The sequence below is a fragment of the Chelonoidis abingdonii genome, chromosome 11 (genome assembly GCF_003597395.2).
Source record: "Chelonoidis abingdonii isolate Lonesome George chromosome 11, CheloAbing_2.0, whole genome shotgun sequence".
In the NCBI taxonomy this organism is placed as follows: Eukaryota; Metazoa; Chordata; order Testudines; family Testudinidae; genus Chelonoidis; species Chelonoidis abingdonii.
Genome location: NC_133779.1, coordinates 8,611,936 through 8,637,042, shown reverse-complemented (window position 1 = coordinate 8,637,042; position 25,107 = coordinate 8,611,936).

Sequence of the window (25,107 nt, the reverse complement as noted above, 5' to 3'; positions counted from 1 at the left end):
AATGTGCCCTCTGAACTGCCCTCCCGTTTGTGGCATCTGCAGGTCTTGGAGAAACAAGGGGACCATGGGAAGGATAAGGACGTAATCATATGACATGGCCCTCTCTGGAGATGCAAAGCAGGGGAAGGAAGGATGGACTCTGCTCAGTCATGTACTGGTTGTTCCATCTGGATGAATAGTAGTGCACAGCAAAGTGGTGTCTAAAACTCTACAGTGCAATAGCCAGCCAATGTACTAAGTGTTCGTGTTAGACTCTGATGCTGCACATATCAGGTTCTCTAGGGCACATTCAACAGCTCCTGCTTCAAAGCCGAGTAGAGTCAGAGCACATTAGGAGGAAATTGCTAGCTGTTGCCATCAGGGTCCACAAGGATAGCTAATGCACTATTGATTCATGACCCCAGCTTGCCATCCACTAATTGTTCATCTAGAGAGTCCTAGGTTCCCAACCCATTCGGTGCGCAGCTTTGATGGGAGGCAACATATTGTTCTTCTGTACAGTATATCCCATTCTTATCTCTTAGGCCAAATGCACCTCAGGGCTTGGACTGTCTCTCTCTGCTGGACCAAAGAGACTATCTCAGCAAAACAAAGCCATAATGATAAAATTATCTATAAGTGAAAATGGTGTGATGAAAGCAAACTTACTGCTCACAACTCCAGGTAGTTCTGAAAAAGAAAAAAAATCCAGGTGTTTAGATTTGTACATATTTTTCTGTTCACATTTATGCTACAGAATAAATGACTCTCCTTTGAAGCTTGAGAAGGGGCAAAATAGATGGTAGATGCACATCCCAGTCTCCTGTAATCCAGCACATTTCTGAAATATTGGTGTAGAAATCAGACAGTTGAAATTAGGATTGGTTGAAAATTTTCTTGAACTTTTTTCTATGGATGATTGGTTTAACACAAAATGGAGTAGCCGGGAGGTTTGCTAAAATTTTTCTGCTTAACACAGAAAATGTTGATTTATTCATAAAAAGAAAAGCCAAACACCCAAACCAAAACTATTTAGTTTTAGGTGAAGATGACATATTTTGTGGTGGAATATCTTGTGGGAGTTTTTGCTTGGTTACCTCATGTTCCCATTCTTCTTATAGTGAGTGAGACCATACTACGACGGACTCCCCTCACCAGAGGTTCATCCAAGGAATGCAGTCTGAAGTAGTGCGAACTTTTCTGTGGAAAAAAAATTGGAGTAGAGGGTGGGCCCGGGTTCCCGGCAAACCTCCCAACTCCTGATCAAACACAGGAGGAGTTGACCCAGACTGTGGGGAAGATCACTGAAGTGATCAAATCTGCCAATAAGTGCAGGACCCACCAAGGTAGAGAAGGAACTTTGTCACAACTGATATCAGGAGTGGGGTTTGGTGTGCACAGCACAGCAGAAGAAGGAAGGTGATTTAAAAAAAAAAAGTAGAAGGGTTTTTTTTTTCCCCACAACAATGGATGACTTAATATCGACATTGATACAAGCTACGGCGGTCCAGCAGGAGGCTATCCATGTCGAGGCAGCTGCCCAACAGGAGGCAGTGCAGCTGCAGCAAGAGACTAATTGCCTGCTAATGGACCAGGCTTCTCAAGACTGAGCTATGTTGCGGGAACTGGTAAACCAGGTAAAGACCCTTACAGAGCTGAACCGCGGCCATGATGGGAGACAGATCATACGGGCCAGCCATTGACTGCAGAAAATGATGCGGGAGGATGATGTAGAGGCATACCTTCTGGCCTTTGAGAGGACAGCCCTATGGGAGGCCTGGCCTCTAGATCAGTGGTCTAGCATCTTTGCCTCATTCCTGTGTGGGGAGGCCCAGAAGGCTTACTATGATCTGCCTGAAGAGGCTGCAGCAGACTACCCCCAGCTAAAAGCAGAGATCCTGGCCAGATTTGGGGTAATGACTGCAATGCAGGCCCAGTGGTATCATGAGTGGAAGTACCAGGAAAACAAAACCCCACGGTCCCAATTGTATGACCTCAACCAACTCGCACGAAAGTGGTTGTCAACGGAGTCCTGGAGTCCGGAAGAGATACTAGAGATTCTGGTCATCGACCGATACGTGAAGGGACTGGCGTCAGATATTCGTGCCTGGGTAAGCCAGAATGAACCCTTCACCTATGATGAGGTTGTTGCACTGGTAGAGAGGTGAAGGACGGCGAGTGAGCTGATCCGACCAGTTAAGGAAGAGGCACCCCAGGTTAAAGAAGCAGCACCAAGCCCTAGAGCTCGGGTGCTGGGCCACCAGGAGGGCGCAGGTGGAAAAAGAGAGGGGCTGAAGACTCACCAGAAGCCACAAAGAGTCGAAGCACTGAGGGAGAAGAGGATCATGATGTTAGATTGGCCAAACCAAGAGGCCGGGGAATGCCTAGGGCTCCATACAAATGTTAAGCCTGCGGGGAATGGGGACATATAGCTACACAGAGTCCCAATGCGGAGGAGCCTATGCAGTGTAACCTGGGGAACTGGGGAGATCCATGCTCCCTAATCCACCTTGTGGGAATCTCACTAACCCCACATATGTACACCAGACCAGTAAAGCTAAATTGGGTAGAGACCACAGCACTGGTTGATTCGGGGAGTGCTATCACGCTTGTCTCAGGGAAGCTCGTGAAGTGTAGTCAGCTGCTGCGGGCTAAGCATACAGGGATAACATGCATCCATGGACAGTTGGTTATTACCTCACCATCCCAGTAAAACTCGAGATTCAGGGGAACACTACTGAGGTAGCAGCAGGTGTAGTCCCTAAACTCCCTTACCCGGTGCTCATAGGGACAGACTTCCCGGGGTTTGAAAACTTACTCCCAGTAGGAGAATTGGAGGAAAAGGGGAACCCTGAAGTTAGTGAGGCATCCAGAGTAGACTGTCAACCCCTAGTCTTCTCTGAAATATCCCGAGATTTATTTTCCGTTCCCATCATAGAGGTCCCCTTTGAGCGAATAGCCATAGACCTAGTGGGATCCCTGGAGAAGACGGCTCAGGGACACCAATATTTACTTGTTGTTTTGGACTATGCTACTTGCTACCCAGAAGCCGTCCCCCTGCAGAACACAGCCTCTAAAACGATAGCCAAAGAGCTGGTGGGGATCTTTGCCTGAGTGGGGCTACCAAAGGAGATATTAACAGACCAAGCAACCCCATTCATGTCAAAGCTAATGAAGGACCTCTGTATGCTGCTCCATATACATACCCTGAGAACTTCAGTCTACCATCCACAGACTGATGGATTGGTAGAAAGGTTTAACCGAACCCTCAAGGTTATGATAAGGAAGGTGGTAAGTCGGGACAGGAAGGATTGGTATACCCTACTGCCCTACCTTATGTTCGCTATCCAGGAGGTACCTCAGTCCTCAACTGGGTTTTCTCCCTTCACGTTATTAGATGAGTGTCACCCCCGTGGTATACTAGACATTGCCAAAGAGATCTGGGAAGAGGAACCCAATGAGGGGAGAAATGTAATAGAACATGTCATACAGATGCGAGACCAGATAGTCCATGTCACTCCTATTGTACGGGAACATTTGGAAAAGGCACAGGCGGCCCAGAGAACCCATTACAATCGCCAGGCAAATGTCTGACAGTTCCAACCAGGGGATCAGGTGATGGTGTTGGTATCCACGTCAGAAAGCAAGCTTCTGGCCCAATGGCAGGGGCCCTATGAGGTGGTTGAACCCGTGGAGGAAGTAACCTACAAGGTGCGGCAGCCAAGACACCGAAAACAAGAACAGATTTATCACATCAACCTTCTGAAACCCTGGCATGCACAAGAGGCATGCATAACTGTCCAAAAAGACCCAACCCAGGAAAACAAGCCTTCCAGACAGGTGAGAGTGTCTCCCGATTTAACACCAGACCAGAAGAATGAGGTGTCTGAGATGATCTTCCGAACCAAGATGTGTTCTCGACAAAAACCAGGTTCGAACAACCGAGACATATCACCACATCATCACGAACCCTGGGGCCAGAATAACAATGAGGCCCTATCGGGTGCCAGCGGCCAAAAGGGAGGAAATAAAAGCAGAAGTAAAAAAAATGCTGGAGTTGGGGATCATTGAAGAATCCCACAGTCAGTGGTCCAGCCCAGTCGTGCTGGTGCCCAAACCTGATGGCACCACAAGGTTTTGCAATGACTTCCAGCGACTAAACGAAGTATCCCAGTTTGACGCGTACCCATACCTCGCATAGATGAGCTAGTGGACCGTCTGGGTAATGCCTAGTATTTGACTACTCTAGACTTGACAAAGGGGTACTGGCAGATTCCCCTTGCGGAAGATGCAAAGGAAAAGACTGCGTTCTCTACACCAGAGGGTCTTTTTCAATATACTGTCCTCCCTTTTGGACTACATGGGGCCCCAGCTACTTTCCAGCGCCTCATGGACAAGCTATTACGCCCGCATAACAGTTATGCTGCTGCCTACTTGGACGATGTGGTCATTCATACCCCAGACTGGGAAACCCACCTAGAGAAGGTGGAGGCAGTCCTTGACACCTTCAGGCGAGCTGGCCTTACAGCAAACCCTGTCAAGTGTGCTGTAGGGTTTACTGAGGCCAAATATCTTGGCTACACTGTGGGAAAAAGTCTGGTAAAACCCCAAGTGAACAAGTTGGAGACCATCCAAAATTGTCCCCGACCACGTCGCAAGAAACAAGTCTGGGCATTCCTAGGTGTAATGGGGTATTACCGACGATTTATCCCCCATTTTGCCACAAGGGAAAGCCCCCTGAGAGACCTAGTGAAAGCCCGTGGACTGATCTGGTGAGATGGTCTGACGCAGCAGAGGAAGCATTCACAGACCTACGTACTGCCCTCTGCAGTAACCCTGTATTGATAGCCCCTGATTTCACAAAGGAATTTATCCTGCAGACAGATGCATCGGAAGTAGGGTTGGGGGCCGTTCAATCACAGATGGTCAGGGAGAAGGAATACCCAATTCTCTACCTCAGTAGGAAACTTCTTCCGAGGGAACAAAAATATGCAATGGTGGAGAGGGAGCGCCTTGTTGTAAAATGGGCCATGGAAGCATTGCACTATTAATTGCTCGGGCACAGATTTGTCCTCATGACCGACCATGCCCCTTTTCAATGGATGCAGTGGAACAAGGAGAAGAACACAAGGGTGACCCGGTGGTTCTTATCGCTCCATCCTTTCCAGTTCTGTGTGCAACACAGAGCAGGGAGCCATCACGGCAATGCTGATGGCTTGTCATGTGTGCACTGTCTGGCATCCCAAGCTGCCCAACCCGATGGTGTTGAGCAGAGGGGAGGGATATGTGACAGACTCAAACTGGTGGGGTACAGGAGTCTGGTAGAGGGTAAATATACTGGTCACTGGATGAGTAGTTTTCTGTTCCCTGAGTGACCAGAGCAGGGGCTGCACTAGAGTAATCAGGAACCTGCTAGAACCTATTAAGGCAGACACGCTGATTAGAACACCTGCAGCCAATCAAGGCAGGCTAATCAGGGCACTTGGATTTAAAAACGAGCTCACTCCAATCAGGCGAGGGGGAGCCAGAGGAGAGGAAGTGCGTGTTAGGAGCTGGGATCAAGAGGCACAAGGAGCTGAGAGTAAGAGGGTGGTGCTGCTGGAGGACTAAGGAGTACAAGCATTATCAGACACCAGGAGGAAGGTCCTGTGGTGAGAATAAAGAAGGTGTTTAGAGGAGGCCATGGGGAAGTAGCCCAGCGAGCTGTAGCTGTCATGCAGCTGTTACAGGAGGCACTATAGACAGCTGCAATTCACAAGACCCTGGGCTGGAACCCGGAGCAGAGGGTGGGCCCGGGTTCCCCCCAACTTCCCAACTCCTGATCAGACACAGGAGGAGTTGAGCCAGACTGTGGGGAAGATCACTGAGGTGAGCAAATCTGCCAATAAGCGCAGGACCCACCAAGGTAGAGGAGGAACTTTGTCACAATATACATTACATGTAAAGATAGTCAGTTACACGTAGACTCACAGGAAAGTCCAAGGGCTGAATGAGCCAGGGATTCTGTACTCTCCTCCGACTTGTCGTAGTTGTCCCCCAGGACAGGGCTAAGGCACTCCCATGATGGGACTGTGAAAGGACAGCTTAGATGTCTCATCATTTTTCCATTCCAGTAGTTTATCTGTAGAAAGTTAAACAGAATCTACTAACATTAAACAATTTCAATCGGCAGATCCATGTAACTTGCACTGAACAGTTTTAAAAGAGCTTGTTGAGAAGCTCATTGGATGGTTAATGTTGATTTTCAATAAGTTTTGGAGCACTGGGGAAGTTCCAGGAGACTGGACTGAAGTTCCAGGACTCTCCTCAAACTTGTTGTTAATGTTCCAATGTTTTAAAAATGGTAAACAGGATGACCCAGATAATTATAATTATAAGCTCACTTTCCAGGAATAATCTTCATTTACATATCAGTGCTCAGGAGAATACAAACATATTTGTTGGAACAGTCACAGAAAATTCAATGCAAGGGGCAAGTTTCCAGTCACAAGGAATGTGTTTATGACCCAAAAAGAAGATTTGAGAGTAGCTTTGTGTGGTATTATCCAGCTACAGACAGGATAACTAGGTTGTGTTCCTGGCTCTGCCAGTGACATGCTGTGCTCTATAAGTTATTATGATTCTCTGCTAAGACAAAAACTAGAAAGTGTTTAGATTTTCATGGTTGTTTTATACTTTCTAATTTAGGAGATTTTTTAGTTAATATGTTTAACTAAATTTAGAGAATGTACAGTTTGGAGTAAACAAGATGTACACATTTAAATCATTCTCTCTCTCTCTTTCTCCTTCAGAATCACCGATGAAAAAAATGAGTAAGTTTACCTGGATATTGAAGCAATTTCAGTAAAATACAGATGGTTTCTACCGCATAAATATCTTAATTATCTATATTAGCTTATCTCAACCCTTATCTATTTTGGAACCAGTGCGCCTCCATAATAGGAGTGTATGACGATAATGTTTTAATATTATCTAGTAAAAGTCCCCCAAGTTCTGTAGCTTATCATTTACGACAATTTCTAGTTGACAAAATCAGGTTACATTTTATAATGACATCATTTGGATAAAGCAATGTGCTCACACTTCAATGTGGTGGTGTTATTTTTTCAGAATCTGTCAAAAAGGAAATGAGTAAGTCTGCATGGATTTTTCAGCAGTTTAACTCAGAGAAGATCAACAGGATATACATATATTTATTGTCTTTTTTTTTTAATCTTTACATCATCCTGTCCACATAAGTGTCTGTAGCAGCTTACATTTGATACAGCCTAGAGTCTGATCCTATGAACAGAACCACATATGTTTTAATGCAACATAGTCCCATTGAACACAGCTCGTCATTGAGTTTTAAAATTAATAGCTGTGAATTTTGTTTAGAGGACTAAGGGTCAGTTTTTAAAGACATTTGGATACCTAACTCCCATTGAAATCACTGGGAGATAGGCAGTTTATTACCTTTAAAAATCTAGCTGTAAACTGCTGATGAATCACAGGGACATATCAAGCTATGGATTCTAGTGCAGCAAATCCTACAGTTTAGTGAAAAATTCTGTAAGTTTAACAATTGACAGTGTGTTAAAATGGTTGATTGGGCTGGAGCTTATTTCTCAGGACATATGGATTGTAATAAAAATCAGTTACATTTTGTAACTATGCAGTTTAGATAAAACAATGTGCAGGTATTTAAAGAGCTGTTTTTCTTTTCCAGAATCTTTCAAGAAATTAATGAGTAAGTCTGCGTGGAAATTTCAACAGATTCACTCTCTCTCTTCTTCTCTCTCACTCACACATACAGAAGGTCGGCAGTGCAAATGTTCACTGTATTTTCTGGAATCCTTCCATCCTGCCCTCTGAAATGTGGGGAAGCAGCTTGACTGTGAAGCAGCCTAAGGACCAATCTTACAAAATTATCCACACTCAGTCCCCAGTTCTCTGTTCTGGCGCACAGTGTGTCCTGGCCAGGCCTCGCCATGGGTAGGAAGGGAGGGAATGGTGACTTAAAGCCATCTTTGTACTGCCTCGTATTCTGGATCCAGTCCCTGACACTGAAAGCAGCACCCTCAGAACTGCTCTTACCTATAGTCAGTTGCCTGTGTTCCCGGTAATAGCTGGAGTGCAGTCCCTCCCCTTCTTCCCCACGGCTTCCACCTTTGAACCAGCTCCAGTCTTACAGGAGGGTGACGTGGGCCACTGCCCAGTGCACTGTGGTTGGGGGGCAGGGATGACATGGTCAAGAGGCAAGGAGAAGGATGGACCTTGGGTGCAATGCCACAGATAGACTCTCGGGTCAATTCAGTGTATAAGAGGTAGGTAGTGGGGCTCAGGGGTGATGAGGGAGTGGGGAGTCTGGGGAGACAGCATGGGGCAGGGATGATGATGAGATGGATGGAGAGGTAATGGAGGCCAGGAGTGATGGGGCATGGGTTGGGAGCCCAGAGAGGCAGCAGGCCCAGGGGAGATGCGGAGGTGGGAGGCAGTAGGGGCCAGTGGTAACAGGGAGGTGATGGAGGCAATGGAGGCCAGGTGTAATGAGGGGATGGATGGGGGTCCCATGGAGGCAACCGGTGATTACAGAGCACTTCTGTTTTTTTAAATGGAATTCAAACAAAAATGAAGCCATTCCTGAATATGTGGCTGATTTAAGGATATTAACAGAGGATTGCAAATTTAGAGAGAGCTGAAATTGTACATTAAGGGACCAGTTATGTATGCAAAAGAAAGTGTAAGTTATCTGTCAGGTGACAGGAGGCAAAAAGGAGGACAGGTCTTGGGTGCAATGCTACAGAAGGAAACTCGGGTAAATGCAGTGTGTATGTGGGAGTAAGTTGTGGGACTCACAGATGATGGGGGAGTGGGGAGTCTAGAGAGGCAGCAGAGGCACCAAAATACAAGTTCTCCCTGGATGACATTTTCCCTAAGGACAGCCTGCTTATAATTTGGGGGTGGGGGCAGTGAAATGCCATGAAACTTCACACAGATCTGCTTTGCCTGGAAAATCCAAACGTGCCTGGGGTATTTCCCAGACCTGAATCTTTCTGTCCGATTTCTGAAGAGTAAACAAACTTGCATTTGTTTAAAATTAGCCAAAACATAAAATTTAGCATTTCATATTTATTACACATTTCATTATTTAGTACATTTTGTAGCTGATAAAAATGATTATCAAATTGAACTGTAAAATTAAATAAAAATTATTATTATTATATGTGTTACGGTGGGGCCTAGGAGCCCCAGTCATGTATCAGAACCCCACTGTCCCAGGCTTGGTACAACACAGAACAGTCAATCCCTGCCTCAGAGAGCTGACACTCTAAGCAGAAGACAAGGGAGTGATGCAGACAGACCGAGAACACAATGACACAATAAGACAACACTGGATAGCATGAGGAGCAATGTCACAGCTCACCAGCAGCCTGAGTGTTGTCAATTTTTTTGTAGGAAGGAAAATATATGTTTCCTAAACTCTGTCCCTCCATCTACATCTGACAGATGTCTGATGTTAGCTGTGCCTTGAAACAGCAGGAATGAACCATTCACATGACGTAATTGCCACCCCAAAACACTGTCAAGCTAGAGTGAAGGCTGCAGGCAGCTGCCAGTGCTCTCTCATGTGAATACTTGGGCCCTCAGGCACATTGTTCCAGGGAATGTAAAACTATTTCTCTTCTCCGACTGGCTGCTCCCCACCACCTGCTTCTTCCAGGCCTTTGTGGAGAGGACTATGGGTGTGAACTGTAGCACCCCACCACCCTGTGCAAAATACCTCTGTTCCTTGGGGTTTTCTGGAGTCAAGACTCCCCAGCCCCTATAATAGGTTTTTGAGTTAGACCAGGCTCTGTATCACAGTCCTCCAGAATCCCACATTGGTCTGAAAGACTTACCAGGTTCTCCAGCCCCCTCACGACCAGCTCTTTGAAAGGATTAAGGCTGCCCCTTAATGCTCTCATGGGACAGTTGAAGAGCCAAATACAAGTCGTTAGAGTGGGATGAGGAGGGCATTAGCAGCAAGCAAAGTCCATGCCCCACCATCTACCCTTATCTGAGGTTATGCTCCCTCCATAAACAAATGATCAGTGAAAAGGTTCTTCACACCCTATAGACAGCTTTCATGGAGCCCAAGGCCAATCAGGATGCAGCCAGATGAGTAAGACAGTTTTTCTCTTCTCCTATTCTCTTCCTGTTGACTTTTTATTGTTTCCTAGTCCTAGTGGAGGGGTGTAAGTAGTGCAGTATCTCTCCTCATCCCCGTTAACTTAAATTATGGGTGTGACATAGCAACTATATAGATAAGAATGCAACAGGATTTTCCCTTTATCAGAATCTTTATGCTCCTTTCTCTTCAGGAAACACTTTCATGCAGAAAAAGAAGACCTAACTCAAGCTTATAATGAGATATTCCAATGTTTTTCCTGTACTTGTTAGCTCATAGCAGATTGCTTCCCATACTACCTTCCTTTGATTTTCCAAATAGCTTATTCCATATCAAACTCCTACATCCATTGAAAACCTTAGCTAAACCTTGTATGGACAAAAATATTCACACACTGAAATGTTGCCTTCTTTTTGCAGAGAAAGTGAGAAAGAGAAAGGGTAAGTTTAAACTGATATTATTAAACATCATACACTGTGTTGTATAAACCCTATACTATTTCATTTCACCACCCATATCTTTTTTCACATAGTACCCTGATACACCAGCATTGTTTCTAAATTTGCAATGGAATAACTGATGAATTATTTGACTGCAAGAAGAGTTAGAAGGTTGTATTTCTCAATCTTTACATAGACCCAGACAATAGAGAGGCCACAATTTGTACCATACAAGCAAAGGTTCTGTTATGCAACAAAAACAGTCCCACATGTTTTTGATTTTCCTTGAGTCTCTCCCACTACACTGTTTAATGGGGATATGTTATTGCTTAGTAGTTTTATTTTCAACACATTTCTTAAAAATGCCATTGAACAATCCACCAAATCTGGAAAAATAAGCACACACAGAAAAAATATATTTTTTTATTGTGCAGATACACAGAAAATAGAAATGAGTGAATTTCCATTTCTGTTTGAACAGTTACATTGTGAGGCCTACATTCTACCCTCAGATTCACCTGTGCTTCAATGTAATTGAGGGCAGAAACTGAACTATACAGGATTGACAAAAAATGAGCCATGTGGGATTTCATCTCACCTGCACTACCCCCCAAAAATAGTCTATTACTCAGAAGTGTTTTCAGTGAAAACACATAGTGCAGTGATTAATGAGTGAATTGTTTCACAAGCTGAAGTTAATTTGAAGGGTTTATTAACGTTACAGTTGAGAGATTGCATACTGTTTTTTTTTTCTAAGATTAGTAAATGAAAATTTTGCTGATAAGAAAGAAAGAAATACCCCTATATTTGCTGAATATGTCTGTTACTGCCATCAGCTAGTGTTATCAGAATTTGGTTAAAACCTGGTCGAGTTTTGGCCTCCTCTCCATTGGTTGGGTAACATTGCATGCCTGTAGTGGTGGAAGCCTGCAGCACGTCTGAAACTGATTGCAACTTTATTAGACAGTGGGATTTTGGTGTCCCTGTGGCAGGGAAATGTGGGGAGGGGGAGTCTGTTTCTGTAGGTCTGACGTGCATTTTATATTTGTATTTCATGGTGGGAGATTCTGCAGCATTTCCAGTAAGGGGAGCTGGATCAGACCATGAATCAAGGGGTTAAGTAGAATGAGATAGTTAGGCAGTGGGGGCTGAGAGATGCATGTGCGGCAATTTTTCACCCTGGGAATTGCATCTCAGTTGAAAGCAATGTCTGTGAGAAAACTGTAAAGATGATTTGGTGATTTTTCTTTTAGACCCTGTCCAAGAAGTGGAGGGTAAGTTTCCATTACTTCCTGAACACTGACAGCCAAATAGAATAACACTCCAGAAGTGATCCTGTGCAGTTACTTTCAGATGTCACTACTCCACACACAGCAAGAGCCATTTCTTTTCTGCTGAGCTTTCTTTCAATCCTGATTAGTTCACCTGTAGTAAATTAGGAAGGTGTATGGCCTCTGGGATAATTATCCTGGCTGTACAGCCAGCTCTTACAGCCAATGGTATAAGGGCTTTGAGTGTGCATTCAGGAAATGGCAGAGCTCATCTTTGCTCCAGCCCTAGAGGGCCCCTCGCCAACTGATGTAGGTTACAGCAGCAATGACTCTGAGCTAATACCGTGTAGAGTTCGCCATATCACATTTGATAAACCCTGTCTTGTGTTGGGTCTCAGGTAGAGGTGGTTCCAAATGGCATTTTTTCCATAGAAAAGCTCATCCCTGTAGACTGCATTTCCTCTGATGTACCATGGTCATCCCTCTTGGTAAGCGGAGCCTGTGCATCATGGTCTCAGTGGCCATGGTGCATCTTGCTGTATATAGTCCAGTTGGGGAACCCGGACCATGTAAAAAAATGGGGACATGAGGTAACTGAATCACAACTCTCACCAATTTTCCTCCAAAATGTTTCACTTTTCAGATAAAACTAAATATTTTGTTTATTTTATGACAAATCATGTTTTCTGTGTTAAGCAGATACTCTTTTAAAAAAATAATCATTTTGTTGGAAGTGCAGTCTTCCACTGAAAACCAATTTCAAGAGAGAATTTTTGATCAACACTAATTTCAGTCTCTTGTTTCTAACTGATGCTTCCAAAATGTGTTGGAGTTCAGGAAACTGGGATGTGCATCCACCATCTGTTTTGCCCCTTTCGGAACCTCCCAAGGACAGTCATTTTATTCTGTAGCGTACATTTGAAAATAATAATGTGCAAAAATCTAAACATTGGATGTTTTTTCTTTTTCAGAAATGTCTGAGATAGTTGACAGTAAGTCTGCTTTGATGTCATACCATTTTCTCTCACAGATGATTTTATCATTATGTCTTCCTTTTCCTGGGATAGTTTCCTTGATCCTGCAGAGGAGACACAGTCCAGTCCCTGAGGTGCTTTCAGTCTGAATTAGGTGTATTGTATAGAAGACAATGTGTTGCACTCAGAGCTGGCTCTAGGTTTTTTTGCGGCCACAAGCAAAAAAAAATTTGGCTGTTCCCTCCTCCCCCTGGCTTTTTTTTTTGGCTTTTACACGTTTGCACTTTGCAGTTTTGTATTGACTGTTTAAAATTAAAAAAAAAATGAAAACAGAGAATTTGTAGTTAGTGAAATAAAACAATTTCCTACTAGTGTAATTTTAACATTTAATTTTAACAAAGCCCTCCCACCTAGTCCAACAGTTACCTTGCTGCGGATCTGTCCTGAGGTGGATTCATCTCTCATCACCACCACTCCCAGGGCCAGGGATTGGGGCTGCAGCTGGATCCCAGCTCCGCTCATCCTTGGTCTTCGCCTTGGTCCTGGCATGAGCTGGGCTCAGCCTGGGCTGCTGCTCTGCTCCCCTCTCCTCTCCCCTGGCAGGAGGCAGCACAGAGGGGAGGATGAGGAGATGGGGACAAGCCAAGGAGGAGCGGCCCACTGGGTGCCATGTTCCCCCCATCCTCTGCAGCCGGAGCAAGACCATGATACCGACTTCCACTTCAGGGGTGGGGGGTGGCCACTGACCGCGGGAGAGCAGCGGAGACAAGCTGAGGAGGAGCAGCTCATCCTCTGCAGGTGGAGAAGAGCCGCGCTACCGGCTCCCGCTGCTCTTCCATGGTCAGCAGCCAACCCCCGCCCACCCCCAAGGCAGAGCCAGTAGTGCGACCCTGCCCCAGCTGTGGCCATGGAGCTGAGAAGCACTTCTGTTTAACCAATGAGAAATGTTCTCTCTTTCTTTCTCTTCATATAGGTGGGAAAGAAAAGCATAATGAAGAAGGTAAGGTTTCCCAGAATCCTATTTGCCCTTTGGCCAGGTCAAATCTCACTCGGTCATATGGAGAGAAGAGAAAGGAGACGGCAAATAGATATTTTGTATGCCAGTTGAAGACATTTGCCCTTGCAATAGAAATAGGTGCTTTATGGGAGGACTGAGCTTTTAACAGAATGAATCCCTCTGGAACTGGAGATGCATCAATGTTGCTAATTTTCAAACTATCTTGCTGGATTAGGTTACTAATTGTAGAAAGTTGCTTTCTTCAAACACACAGATGGTTTAAACCTCTTTGTCAGCATTAATGTTGACAAATTGGAGATAGTCCAGGAGAGAACTACAAAACTAATAGGTTTAGAAAACCTGACCTATGAGGAAAGGTTAAAATTGGGAAGTTTAGTGATGAGAAAAGAAGACTAAGGGGGACCTGATAACAGCTGTGAAATATATTATTGGCTTTTATAAAGAGAACAATCTATTGTTCTCCCTGTCCACTGAAGGCAGCACAGAAAGCAATGGGCTTACACTGCTACAAGGGAGATATGGGCTCCATATTAGGATAAACTTTCTAACTACAAGGGTAATTAAGCTCTGGAATAGGCTTCCAAGGGAGGTTGTGTAATTCCCATTGTTGGAGGTTTTTAAGAACAGGTTGGACAAGCAATTGTCAGGGATGGTCTAGATTTTTTTGGCCCAGACTCAGCTCAGGGAGCTGGACTAGATGACCTCTTGAGGTCCCTTTCAGCCTGACATTTCTATGATTCAGTGATAAAATGTGGCATTAGCAAGGCCTGCTATGTGACAGAATCCAACTTTCAGGAGCACTAAGGCCCCTAGGTATCTGGGGAAACTCCAGGTTTTGCACTTATTTTTTGGCTACAGCGAAGGAGTATGAAACTCACTACCAAATATGATGTACAAATGAGGTGATGTGAGGCTCAGCTTTGCATTTCCCCAGTTCTTAGTTTCCCACATGCAGAGCCATTCTAGTGCACCCTCCCTGAGGGTTACTCTAGTTACAACAGCTGCCATTGGCTCCACAGGACTGATGCAGCAGTTGGAGACTGGTGGGAAAACAAACCCCTGGCCATGTTTTGATTGTCACGAACACACCCCCAGTGAACCACTCAAGGTTTGGGGTGGTGAGCAGACACTGTACTGGCTCTATGTTATCAGAGGATCCTCCTACAATGGGCCAAACCTCCTGTGGCTGTCAGCCTTTGTGCTGAGGGCTCAGCATAGAGTAGCCACACCACAAGGGCGAATGCCTGGGTTGGGAATCTGTAGAATGGCCCCGTTTGACAAAAGTCATTGACTTTAAGGCCCAGTTATGTTTAAGAGACATAAGAATGAGGATAACAGGTCTAATTGTTTCCTGATCTTTCTGTTTCCTTTCACTCTAGTGAGAACTGGAGCTGGCCATTACAGAGATCCAAGGGGTGGGGAAGGGTGGGCTATTATGGAAATTGGAAAATTCATAAATACATTAGACTTTTCTGATCCTGTTTCTGCCTTTTCCTCCCCAGAACTACAAACTCTGAGATCTCTAGTAGGTAAGAAAAAATGAAACTTGTGGTGTTCTTGAGGAAAGAAATAATTAATTCTTCAGTAACTCTATTTAAAATCACATCTGGCCCCGGAGTGGCACATATAAAGAAGGCTGAAAATTGTTTCTATTATAAAGCCCTATTATCAGATGCTCACAGCTTTGTGTAACAGCCTTGTTCTGGTCTAGAGAGGTGTCTGCTTTGTCCCTGCCCAAGGACTTTATTTCGTCTTTTGGAAAATTTTAACGAAAAGCTGTTTAGCTCTTGCTGAGAAGAGAGTAAATACTTTTTCCACATAATTAGAAGAAGAAGAAGGAAACTGTAAACATTTTTTGTATGGAGCCATAAAGCCTAAATGGCTGAGAGCTGAAATCTTCAATTTGAAACTGCAACATGTAAATATTCCTCACTGATGAGCATTGTACAGCCTTGCTCTAGAGATTCTTGTAATAAGCCATAAATCCAGTGTCTTTATTAAAACTAGTGACTAGCAAAGTAATGAATTTAATTTCCCAGGCTCATCTTTTGAAGGTGTTGTGCAGGTTTCCTTTGAGGATGAGGCCTGAGAGGTCAGATATGGAGGGATTGTTTAGTAAAAAAAATGTTCACCCACAGGTGGTAAGGTGCTTTTATATTTATCATTTTCCTATGTGAGTTCATTGTAGTGATTGTCTGGATTCATCCACATCGTGTTGTTGGGGCATTTAGTGCACTGGAGGAGGTTCACCACATGTTGTGATAGGCATGTGTCAGACCCAATAATCTTGCTCACTCCATATCTGACCTCTCAGTCCTCAAAGGAGGGGCATTTTATTCACTAACCCAAGAGAAATTAAAGTTATGTCAATATTAAAAAGTTACTTTTGCTTTGCAGATGAACTCCAGATAAAACTGGAGAAGCTTTACATTCACTTTTCAAATGTAAATGTCAATTCAGTTCCATGCTCAAAAAAAGAAATGTAAATCAAAATTAAGTTCTCACAGTTATAAACACAAGAAGTGAATGATTTTTCTTGTTAGAATATTAATTTTCTAAAATTTGGTAGAATATGCAGATTAGTGCTACAACCCTATTCCTGCTCTCATTGGGTGAAAAATCTCCCCTGTGGAATGGTTATTCATCACTTAAATCCCAGCTAGCACTTCAAAATAGGGTATAGGTGTGTACCTTGTGCTACACAGGTCTAGTCCTTCTCTCTCTCCAGGAATGAATTTCACCTTAAATAAGTCATAACGTGTCTTTGAATGTACATGGAGTGAGGTTCTGAAAATGTGTCATCAATTATATGATCTGCAATTTGCTATTGACTTTAATAATGAAAGTAACAGCACGCCCTTTGAGATAATGAATGTGTGTAAGTGTCCTCCTGACAAAACATAGATCATCTAGTTCTCTTTCTGGTGGGTTTTTTGCTTGTTTGTTTTTGCTTTCTGGTCTGCAGATGGCAAGACACACACTCCTGCCAGCCCTGTCATCCTGGCCGGGGTGTTCCCCTGAGGGGTGCAGCCATGAATCTCTTCCTCCCACTCCCATGTGTTTGGGGGCTGGTGGTGAGAAATCTTTCCATTACAATCCCTGGTCTATGAGACTTGGTGGAGCAAGAGAGAGGAGTTGAGTAGCAGAGCCAACATGGGTTGGCTCCTTCCTAGCATAGCACTGAGATGAAAGGGCTCAAGGCATCAGTACATTCCTTATGTGCATCATCAGAATGCGTAAAACCGGTCACTCCTGCACCTAGCAAAAGATGAAAAGGTGACGGGCTGTGTGAGTAGGTGTGGACACATTCTTTACCTTTTCAACTCATGCCTTCCAGCCTTAGCTTACAAAAGCTAGGACAAATGTTTTCAAACTTTATCATATGCCAAACAGCTCTTTATCAGTATAGTCTCTTTTATTTTATTCTATTAGTAGTAGTGGCAGGTGGAAAATGGTTTTCCTGTCCCATTAGAATTTTCAACATTTTAAAACATTTTCCCATCCTGAATCAGGTTGAACAGTTAAAATCATGAAATGTTTCACAAACAGAAAGTCCCCTACCCCAACCCAGTTCACTTAAGGTCAATTGAAACATCTTGTTTTGATAAATTTGAAATGTTGGGTTTTTTAGATTTTGAAGTGCTTTCCTTTTTCAAAACCATTTTAGTGTATATTTACTAAAATTTCTAAACAAAATAAATCTCTTTACTTTAAAATTCAAATGCAAAACTTCTCAGTACAAAAATGTTGAAATGGGATGTTTTTAAAATCTCTAACCTTTTATGAAAAGTGTTTTGATTAACAGTGTCAGAGAACAGAACACTATTTCTCAAATTGCTTCAATTTTGATGAATCAGCATTTTTCAACTAAAAAACATTTTATTGAAAAAATTCCCAGTCAGCTCTAATTTCCTGTCTGAATTCGCCCAATTTCAGTTTCCATTGGATTGTCTTATACCTTTCTCTGCTAATTGGCTCTTCAATCTAGTAGATGAAGGTATAACATGGCCATGTGGCTATAACCTGAAACTAGACAAATTTAGACTGGAAATAAGAAGTACATTTTAGTGGTGAGAGTAATTAACCATCTGAAAAATTTACCAAGGGTTTCTAAGAATTATTTTAGGGAAGTTCTGTGGCCTGTCTTATCCCAGGGTTCAGTCTATATAATCACAGTGGTCTCTTCTGGCACTGGAAGGAAGAAATCCGCAGTGGTATGCGGTGTACCTTTGGCTTTGATTCTTGCATTGTACTATTTCTGTACTTATTGTATTTTATAAGTTACCAAATCTTGTCTTAGTGCTCGATATTACATTATTTCTGTGTGCTGTGGAGACAATACTGGAAGTAAAGGGTTAAGCACGTGGTTTTCTATTTGTTTTTCTTTTTCAAGAAGATTCCAGAAAGTAAACAGTTAAGTCCCTTGGCTTTGAGGTTGTCTGGATGGATAATATTTGTGGGAGATGTGAAACTATCAATACAGAAGAAGTTGACAATTGTCAGTGTGTCGATGACAAGGGTCTAGCAGATGGGAGTGATGGGTTGTGAGAGCAATTTCAATGGGAAGAGAAAGAGTCTGTAGAGTTTCCATGCTAAGAGAAGGTTTGGGATTTCCTCTTCATGGGGTGAGATTTATTCAGAGGTCTGTCATGGCTGGGAGATAAGTCTGGTTGGGTATTGGGCATAAGGACAACAGTTGGGAATGTGTTTGACAGTGGAATACATGGAGTGTTTCATACTGAAGGCTTTGGAAGTTGTTAAAAAGTAACATTTGTGAGTATTTGTTAACCCATTACACACATGCACTCACAAATCGCTGCAAGAAGAGAAGACTTTCAAAACAGAAAAAAAAAGTAACTTTCTATTGGTTCTCCTTCAATAAAATTCTGTTAAACTGACTGGTAAAACATCTATAAAGAGCTGTGCAGGTTCCCTGTTAGAGTTATGGGAGCAAAAATATTTTTCCTAATAATCTTTTAATTAGTCTCATGCATTGTGTTTGGACTCCAGAAAGTGGCAGTGTGTAGCATCTCTAAAGTCATGACAATGCACAGGATTTATTTTATTGCAGTGACTGGTTTTACAGGTACTTTTTACAGTAGGGGGATGAGTCTGTTTTGGATTCTTGCAACATAATTGGTGTGAGGTATCAGATTACAAGCTTCCGGGGAGAGGCGTAATATCTACTAGTTAACCCAACTGAAATCCACAAGGTCTGTGAATTAGAAGAATATTTTTTTTCTTTGCAGATGAACTCCAAGGAGAACTGAGTAAGTATGTGTTGATTCCTTGAATGTAAAAGTTAATTCAATTCCATGGTGGAAAAGTGATGCAAATAGAAATGAAGTTCTCACAGTTAGAAATAAGGGAACTGAAGGATCTTTGTTGTTGTTAGAATATTATTTTGATAACAATTGCTAGGATGGACAGATGAATGCTACAGACCAATTTCTGCTTCCGTTGGGTGCAAATCTCAGTTATGCAATGGGCTACGTGTCACTCAAACCCCACCTATCCCTTCAAAATAGGGCATACATGAGTATCTTGTGCTGCATAATCCTAGCGTTTTTTCTGTCCAGAGATTAATTTTACCCCAAATCAGTCCTTACATGTCTTTGAAAGGTGTTAGGCCCTGACAGTGTGTTTCCAATGATGCGATTTGGAAATTGCCAGTGACAACAACAATGGCAGTAGAATCACACCCTTTGAGACAGTGACTGTTTGTGGGTATCTCACATTCAAAATATGAACTGTCTATTACCCTTGCTGATTTTTTGGTGTAGCTGGCAATTGTCTTCTCCACCATCACCCTCCTGCCTCCCTTGAGGTCTGGGAAGGGCAAGACACACATTCCTGCCAATCTGAAGGATGTAGGAGCCCCTCCAAAGCCTGTTACACTGGCCAGGCATGAGGGGTGCACATGCACATCTTTGGGGGCTGGTAGAGAGGAAGCTCTTCACTTCCACTCCTGACCTAAGGGGCTTGGTGGAGCTAGAGGGGAGAGAAGTAGCAGAGCCAATATGGATTGGCTTCTTCCTAGCAAGCACAGGGATGAAAGGTTGAGGACTTCAGGAGCTCTTCCACCTTTTTGGTACAGGGAGATGGGAAGGGAGCAGGTTTCTTCATTAGCTGAGGGAAGAGCCTGTCTCTCAGTATGTGCAGCAGCTCTGATTGGCTGCAAGCAAAGGACTTGGGCTGGTAACCAGTCACAGTGGGGTTACCGTATAGAAACGTCTGAGAACCTATAGCTTATGGGGAAATCCCGTAGATCTTGCAAATTAGGGGTCATCTGAAACTCCACAGAGCTGGCAGGTCTAAGTCAATTAGACTTTGAAGGGTGTCACCCAGTTGAAATATCAGTAAGTAGAGGTGCAACATTATCACACAAACATCTGATTACCTTAGTTATCTTTGTGCAATGATATTTTTTATGTCTCATCCACTCTTCCCCTCACCACCCTTAAACTCACTCCCCTCTTGGTTATTTGGAGGGAGCAGGGCTTTCTCTTGGATTCCTCTCCTGTCTCCCTTATTGCAGCAGCCCATTTTCATCTCTTTCATAGCAGGGAAGCCAGCAGCTCCAGGGACAGACAGGGCAGTCCCCCACCCTGCATGCCTCACCACACCTATTTCCTAGTAACCTGCTGTCTCTGTCTCAAGCTGAGGAGAGAGTGAAGCATGGAACAGACCTGGTGACTCCACAAGAGCCACAAATGGTCCCCAAAACAGTACAATAACCACAGTATGTGTGTACCATTAGTGTGCTTTACTTTCTTTTTTTTGCATAAGTAAATCATTCTGTATTGTGTCTGACATCTTCAGCTATTTTCAACCTGAGTTCATTTTTGCTGCCCAAAGGCAGAAAATCAGGAGTATGTGCCTCTTTGAATTCGATGTGTGTTGTTTCTCACTTTCATTTCAGATTGGAGAAGGACTCAGAGGTACACAGGTAATAAAATACACATTTCTCCTGGTAATGAGAAATCATCTTCATAATTTAAAAAAAAAAAAAGAAAACACCTAGAAACAGAACATATTGCTATCATGGAGATGAAATCTGAGGCCCTACTCCGTTTCATCTCGGACTTTTTTCATTCAGTTTCTTCAACCATTGTAACCTATATCAGAATCTGGCAAAATATATCCCTTCCATTTTTGAGTCCTGTTCAATCAAATATCATATTTCTGAAATATTTCAGTGTAACCAAATTGTCAGAATAGAACAAAATCTGTTATCAGTAGGCATTTTGCCTGAGTAAGGACAGCAGGAATTGGCCCACAAGCCATATCTCCCATGTTTCAGCTTATACTGCAATTACACAAGGGTTTCTTAAATTCTCTCTTTGCAGATGATATCACACTTAATCCAGACACAGCCCACCCCAATCTCTCCATTTCTGAGGATAAGAAGAAAATTACTCATGAAACCCAACCTAAAAGTGTCCTACCAACTCCAGAGAGGTTCGATTCGACTGTGTGTGTGTTGGGCTCTGAAGGATTCTCCTCTGGAAAGCACTACTGGGAGGTCGATGTCAGAAGCAGCAATGATTGGGACCTGGGAGTGGCCAGAAAATCAATAGAGAGAAAAGGAAAACTTTCCCTGTCCCCTAAAGAGGGATTTTGGGTTCTGGGTTGGAGTGGGAGAGATTATTGGGCAAAAACTGATCCTTGGACCTGGATCAAGGTGCAAAAAAAGCCCAAGAAAATTGGAGTTTACCTTAATTACCATGACAGTCAGGTAACCTTTTTCAATGTAACTGGCATGTCTGTGTTGTTCACATTTAATGATTGTTCAATCTCAGGAGAGGTTTATCCATTCTTTAAAAATTCCCACAAAGAAACAACAATGAGAATTAGTTCTATAAGAGAAGATGAATGAGTTTAAAGTTGCACTGCCACTCATTTATCCCAACGTAACTTTGAAATCAAATTTCCCATCAATGGATTTGAATTACATTTTGCTTCTATATTAATTCTGTGGTGCCATCTCTAGAACAGCACTGTTAATCATTTTATGGCTGCAAACCTATGACACCAAGTTTCTCTCCAATAAAATTTGAACTGTAGTTTTTACTCTGTACTTTGTGAGCTACCATCTTAATTACTTGCTTTCAACAACAAATGATTTTTTTTTGTTATTTCTGTCAAATAGTGTCATTTGACTAGGCTGTTCTGGAAAGGATATTTGTGTTATAGATTTTCAGTTTCCACAGTTAGGTTAAGATTTTCAAGAGCTCAGCTGCCATTTACCCTGCATGAAAATCCTTAAAAAGTCTGACAAAAGTTGTCACAGTGGGAGCTGCTGGGTGGATATTAATGGGAGAAAAACCCATCCTGTAGCACACAGTCATTTTTCTCTTAGAAACACCCCCACCACCAAACTTATAGTTAATGTAGGGTTGTGACTGGCCTGTGTAGCTACACAGCAGGGTAAAGGAATATCAAATACCCCCCCCTCCCTCTACACAGTCATACAGGACTTACTGTCATAGTTACAAGACAGTTGCACCTCTGACCCCTTCCCAGTCCGTCTGACAGCTCCCACCCTGAGACCTCTTGCTTTCATCTGTCTCAGGTTGGAATCTCATGAGTCTTCAACACTTAGATGGGGATCTGACTATAATAACTTGGCCATACCATCTACTTATCACCCTTCAGTCCATTCTTAGATTGGGCGCCTTCTCCATCCCCCATTCAGGAAACTGTGACCAATGAAACTGATCAAAGGCCTTTTAAAAATGAAATGTTTTTTATTTAGCAGTTGTATAGTTTGTAGAAATAGAGCCATATTCTATCAGCCTTCTGTTTTTGGTCACCATAGTCTATGAACTAGAAGCTGCCAGAAACTAGTCAGAGCAGCAATATGTACACAACTAGGCTTGTGTAGATTTAGTAAACTTGTTTATTTGGAATCAGCTGTGCCTGTGTGGTTTCTTTATATTGTTTTTGGCTTTGTAAGGAGCAGATGACACAATGATTGGTAACCAGGAGGCAAGCCCAATCCCAGCGTACTGCAGAACAGAGAATAACTGCAGAGTCCTAGACTAAAAGGAAACTGCAGCCACTGGGACTGTGAGAAAAGCAATCATTCGGGGTTGTGGGGGAGGAAAGTTTGTAAATGTCTGGCTGTTTGAGGAAAATTGATTTCTTTGATAAAGTGAGTCAGTCCTCCCTGAGCTGTTCCAGCCTCAAGAGTCTCATTGCTTCAGGGGCCGGGGACTGCTGCTCTGTCCATCAGCCCTCTGGCTTCGGCAACCTCAAGGTTGACTCCTGGCTGCTGTTCCAGCAGCCCAGAGACCAATGTTCTGCGGGCACCAGGGCTGCCTGCAGGAAACTGACAGCTGCTCCAGCCCTTCCCTGGAATAAGTCCTGGAGGACCCAGAAAGTCACAGAATATGTGACCTCCATTAACCTCAGTGATAGCTAATGACATGTGCAGCAAAATATATCAGTTTGACTTAGTGTAATGCAGACTAACGGCTATAACTTGTTGTGTAGCCTGACAGCTCCTGCTGAACCAGCAAACAGAACATTTGCTGAGATTATGGAAATTCTCCAAAATCACCTCTCACCAAAGCCATTGGCAATTGCAGAATGTTTCTGATTTTATAAACAAAATTAAAAAGAAAACTAAACAATTCCTGAATATGTGGCTGATTTAAGGATATTAACAGAGTATGGGCAGTTTAGAGAGTTATTGTGCAATAAGCAAAACGAAGGAATCCAAAACAGTTACTGACTGAGGCTGATTGGACCCTACAACACGTGCTAGAACGTGCAGTATCAATGGAATCTGCTACTGAAGACATCATGGAGCTGCAATCGCATCATGTGATTTGAGCATTAAACAAACTGGCAGTCAAGCGGAAAGCACAATCTGGACAGTGCTAACACAGACTGGGTGCTTTCATCTGGAAAACAGTCTCACAGCACAACTGATTGTTGGTTTAAGGACAAAACCTGTAGGAACTGCAACAAACTGGGGCTCACACAGTAATATGGAGGTTCATGAGCAATACACAATAACTACAACATGAGGACAATACCAGAGGATTTCAGATGCATTAGCTTGCAGGTTACAAAATGGTGGGTCCACTGAGGATGTTATAATATCTCTACAACTGTTTAGTTTAGAAGAAAATTAATCACTAGATATTAAAGGGTATTCCTGGCACTCAGTGTTGGATGATATACTGGTCATGGAAACAGGTGATTAAGAACACCACAGACACTTCCCAAGGTACCAGTGAGGCTGTCTCAATGCGGGCTTAGAACAAACAAAGAGAAATCTGATATTTATAGATTCAGTGTTGTACTTCAGGTACACCACTGATAGAGATGGTTTGTGTTAATCACAGCACACAGTGGAAGCTGTCCTTATGGCACCTCATCGATAACATGTGTCACAATTGTGTCCCTTTGTGGGGATGGTCAATTATGACTGTCACAGTTCAGGACAACTGCACCTGTATTTCCCCTCCGCAGCCCAGCAAGGACACCCAATATCAGGCTTCCAGCTCCCCACCCATCACCTCTCTTGCACAGAAACTCACATCTCTCTGTCCATTCTCACCAGGTTATTTTCATGCTGCACAGTTCCCTGCCTTCACTGTATATTTCCCGGCACAGACAGATTGCCCAGGGGCACCTGCTTGCTTTCTCTTCTCAGGTAGTTAACAGGTGTAATTGCTACAGTTATAAGGTATCACATAGCATGATGTATGCACTTTATCCATAAGGTAAAAAGCATTACAGAGATAATATATTAAAATAATAAAATAACTCACACACATGCTAAGAAGCTTTTCAGCAATCACCCCCAACCTGAACATGGATTCTGGCAGAAGCTGTCCTTTGAACTCCCACACAAGGGGATTCCTTTGCAGTCATAAATTCATCATAGCTTCAGCCCAGAGTAAGCGTTCAGTCTTATGTGGCCTCATTAGGCCAAGTCCTTCCAGTCCTCTATTAAGGAATGGGGTCCTCAGTGGGCCAGAGGTCCTGTCCATGTACAGGATCAGGAAGAAAGTCCCATATTGATGTCCATGAAACTTGCTCTCTATGGTCAGCCATGCCCTGCTAACTGAGCTAATAGTGACCTTTCTTGTTTACATGTTCACGTGCACCTGGGGATGGTGTGGGTGGAAGATGGTCAGAAGAGGCAATGTTTGATGAGCCTAGTATAATTCAGGAAGCCCATTTGCTCAATGCCAACCATTATTTGGGGAACATTAGCAATCTTCACCATCCATGAATGAACCACACCAATAATTGC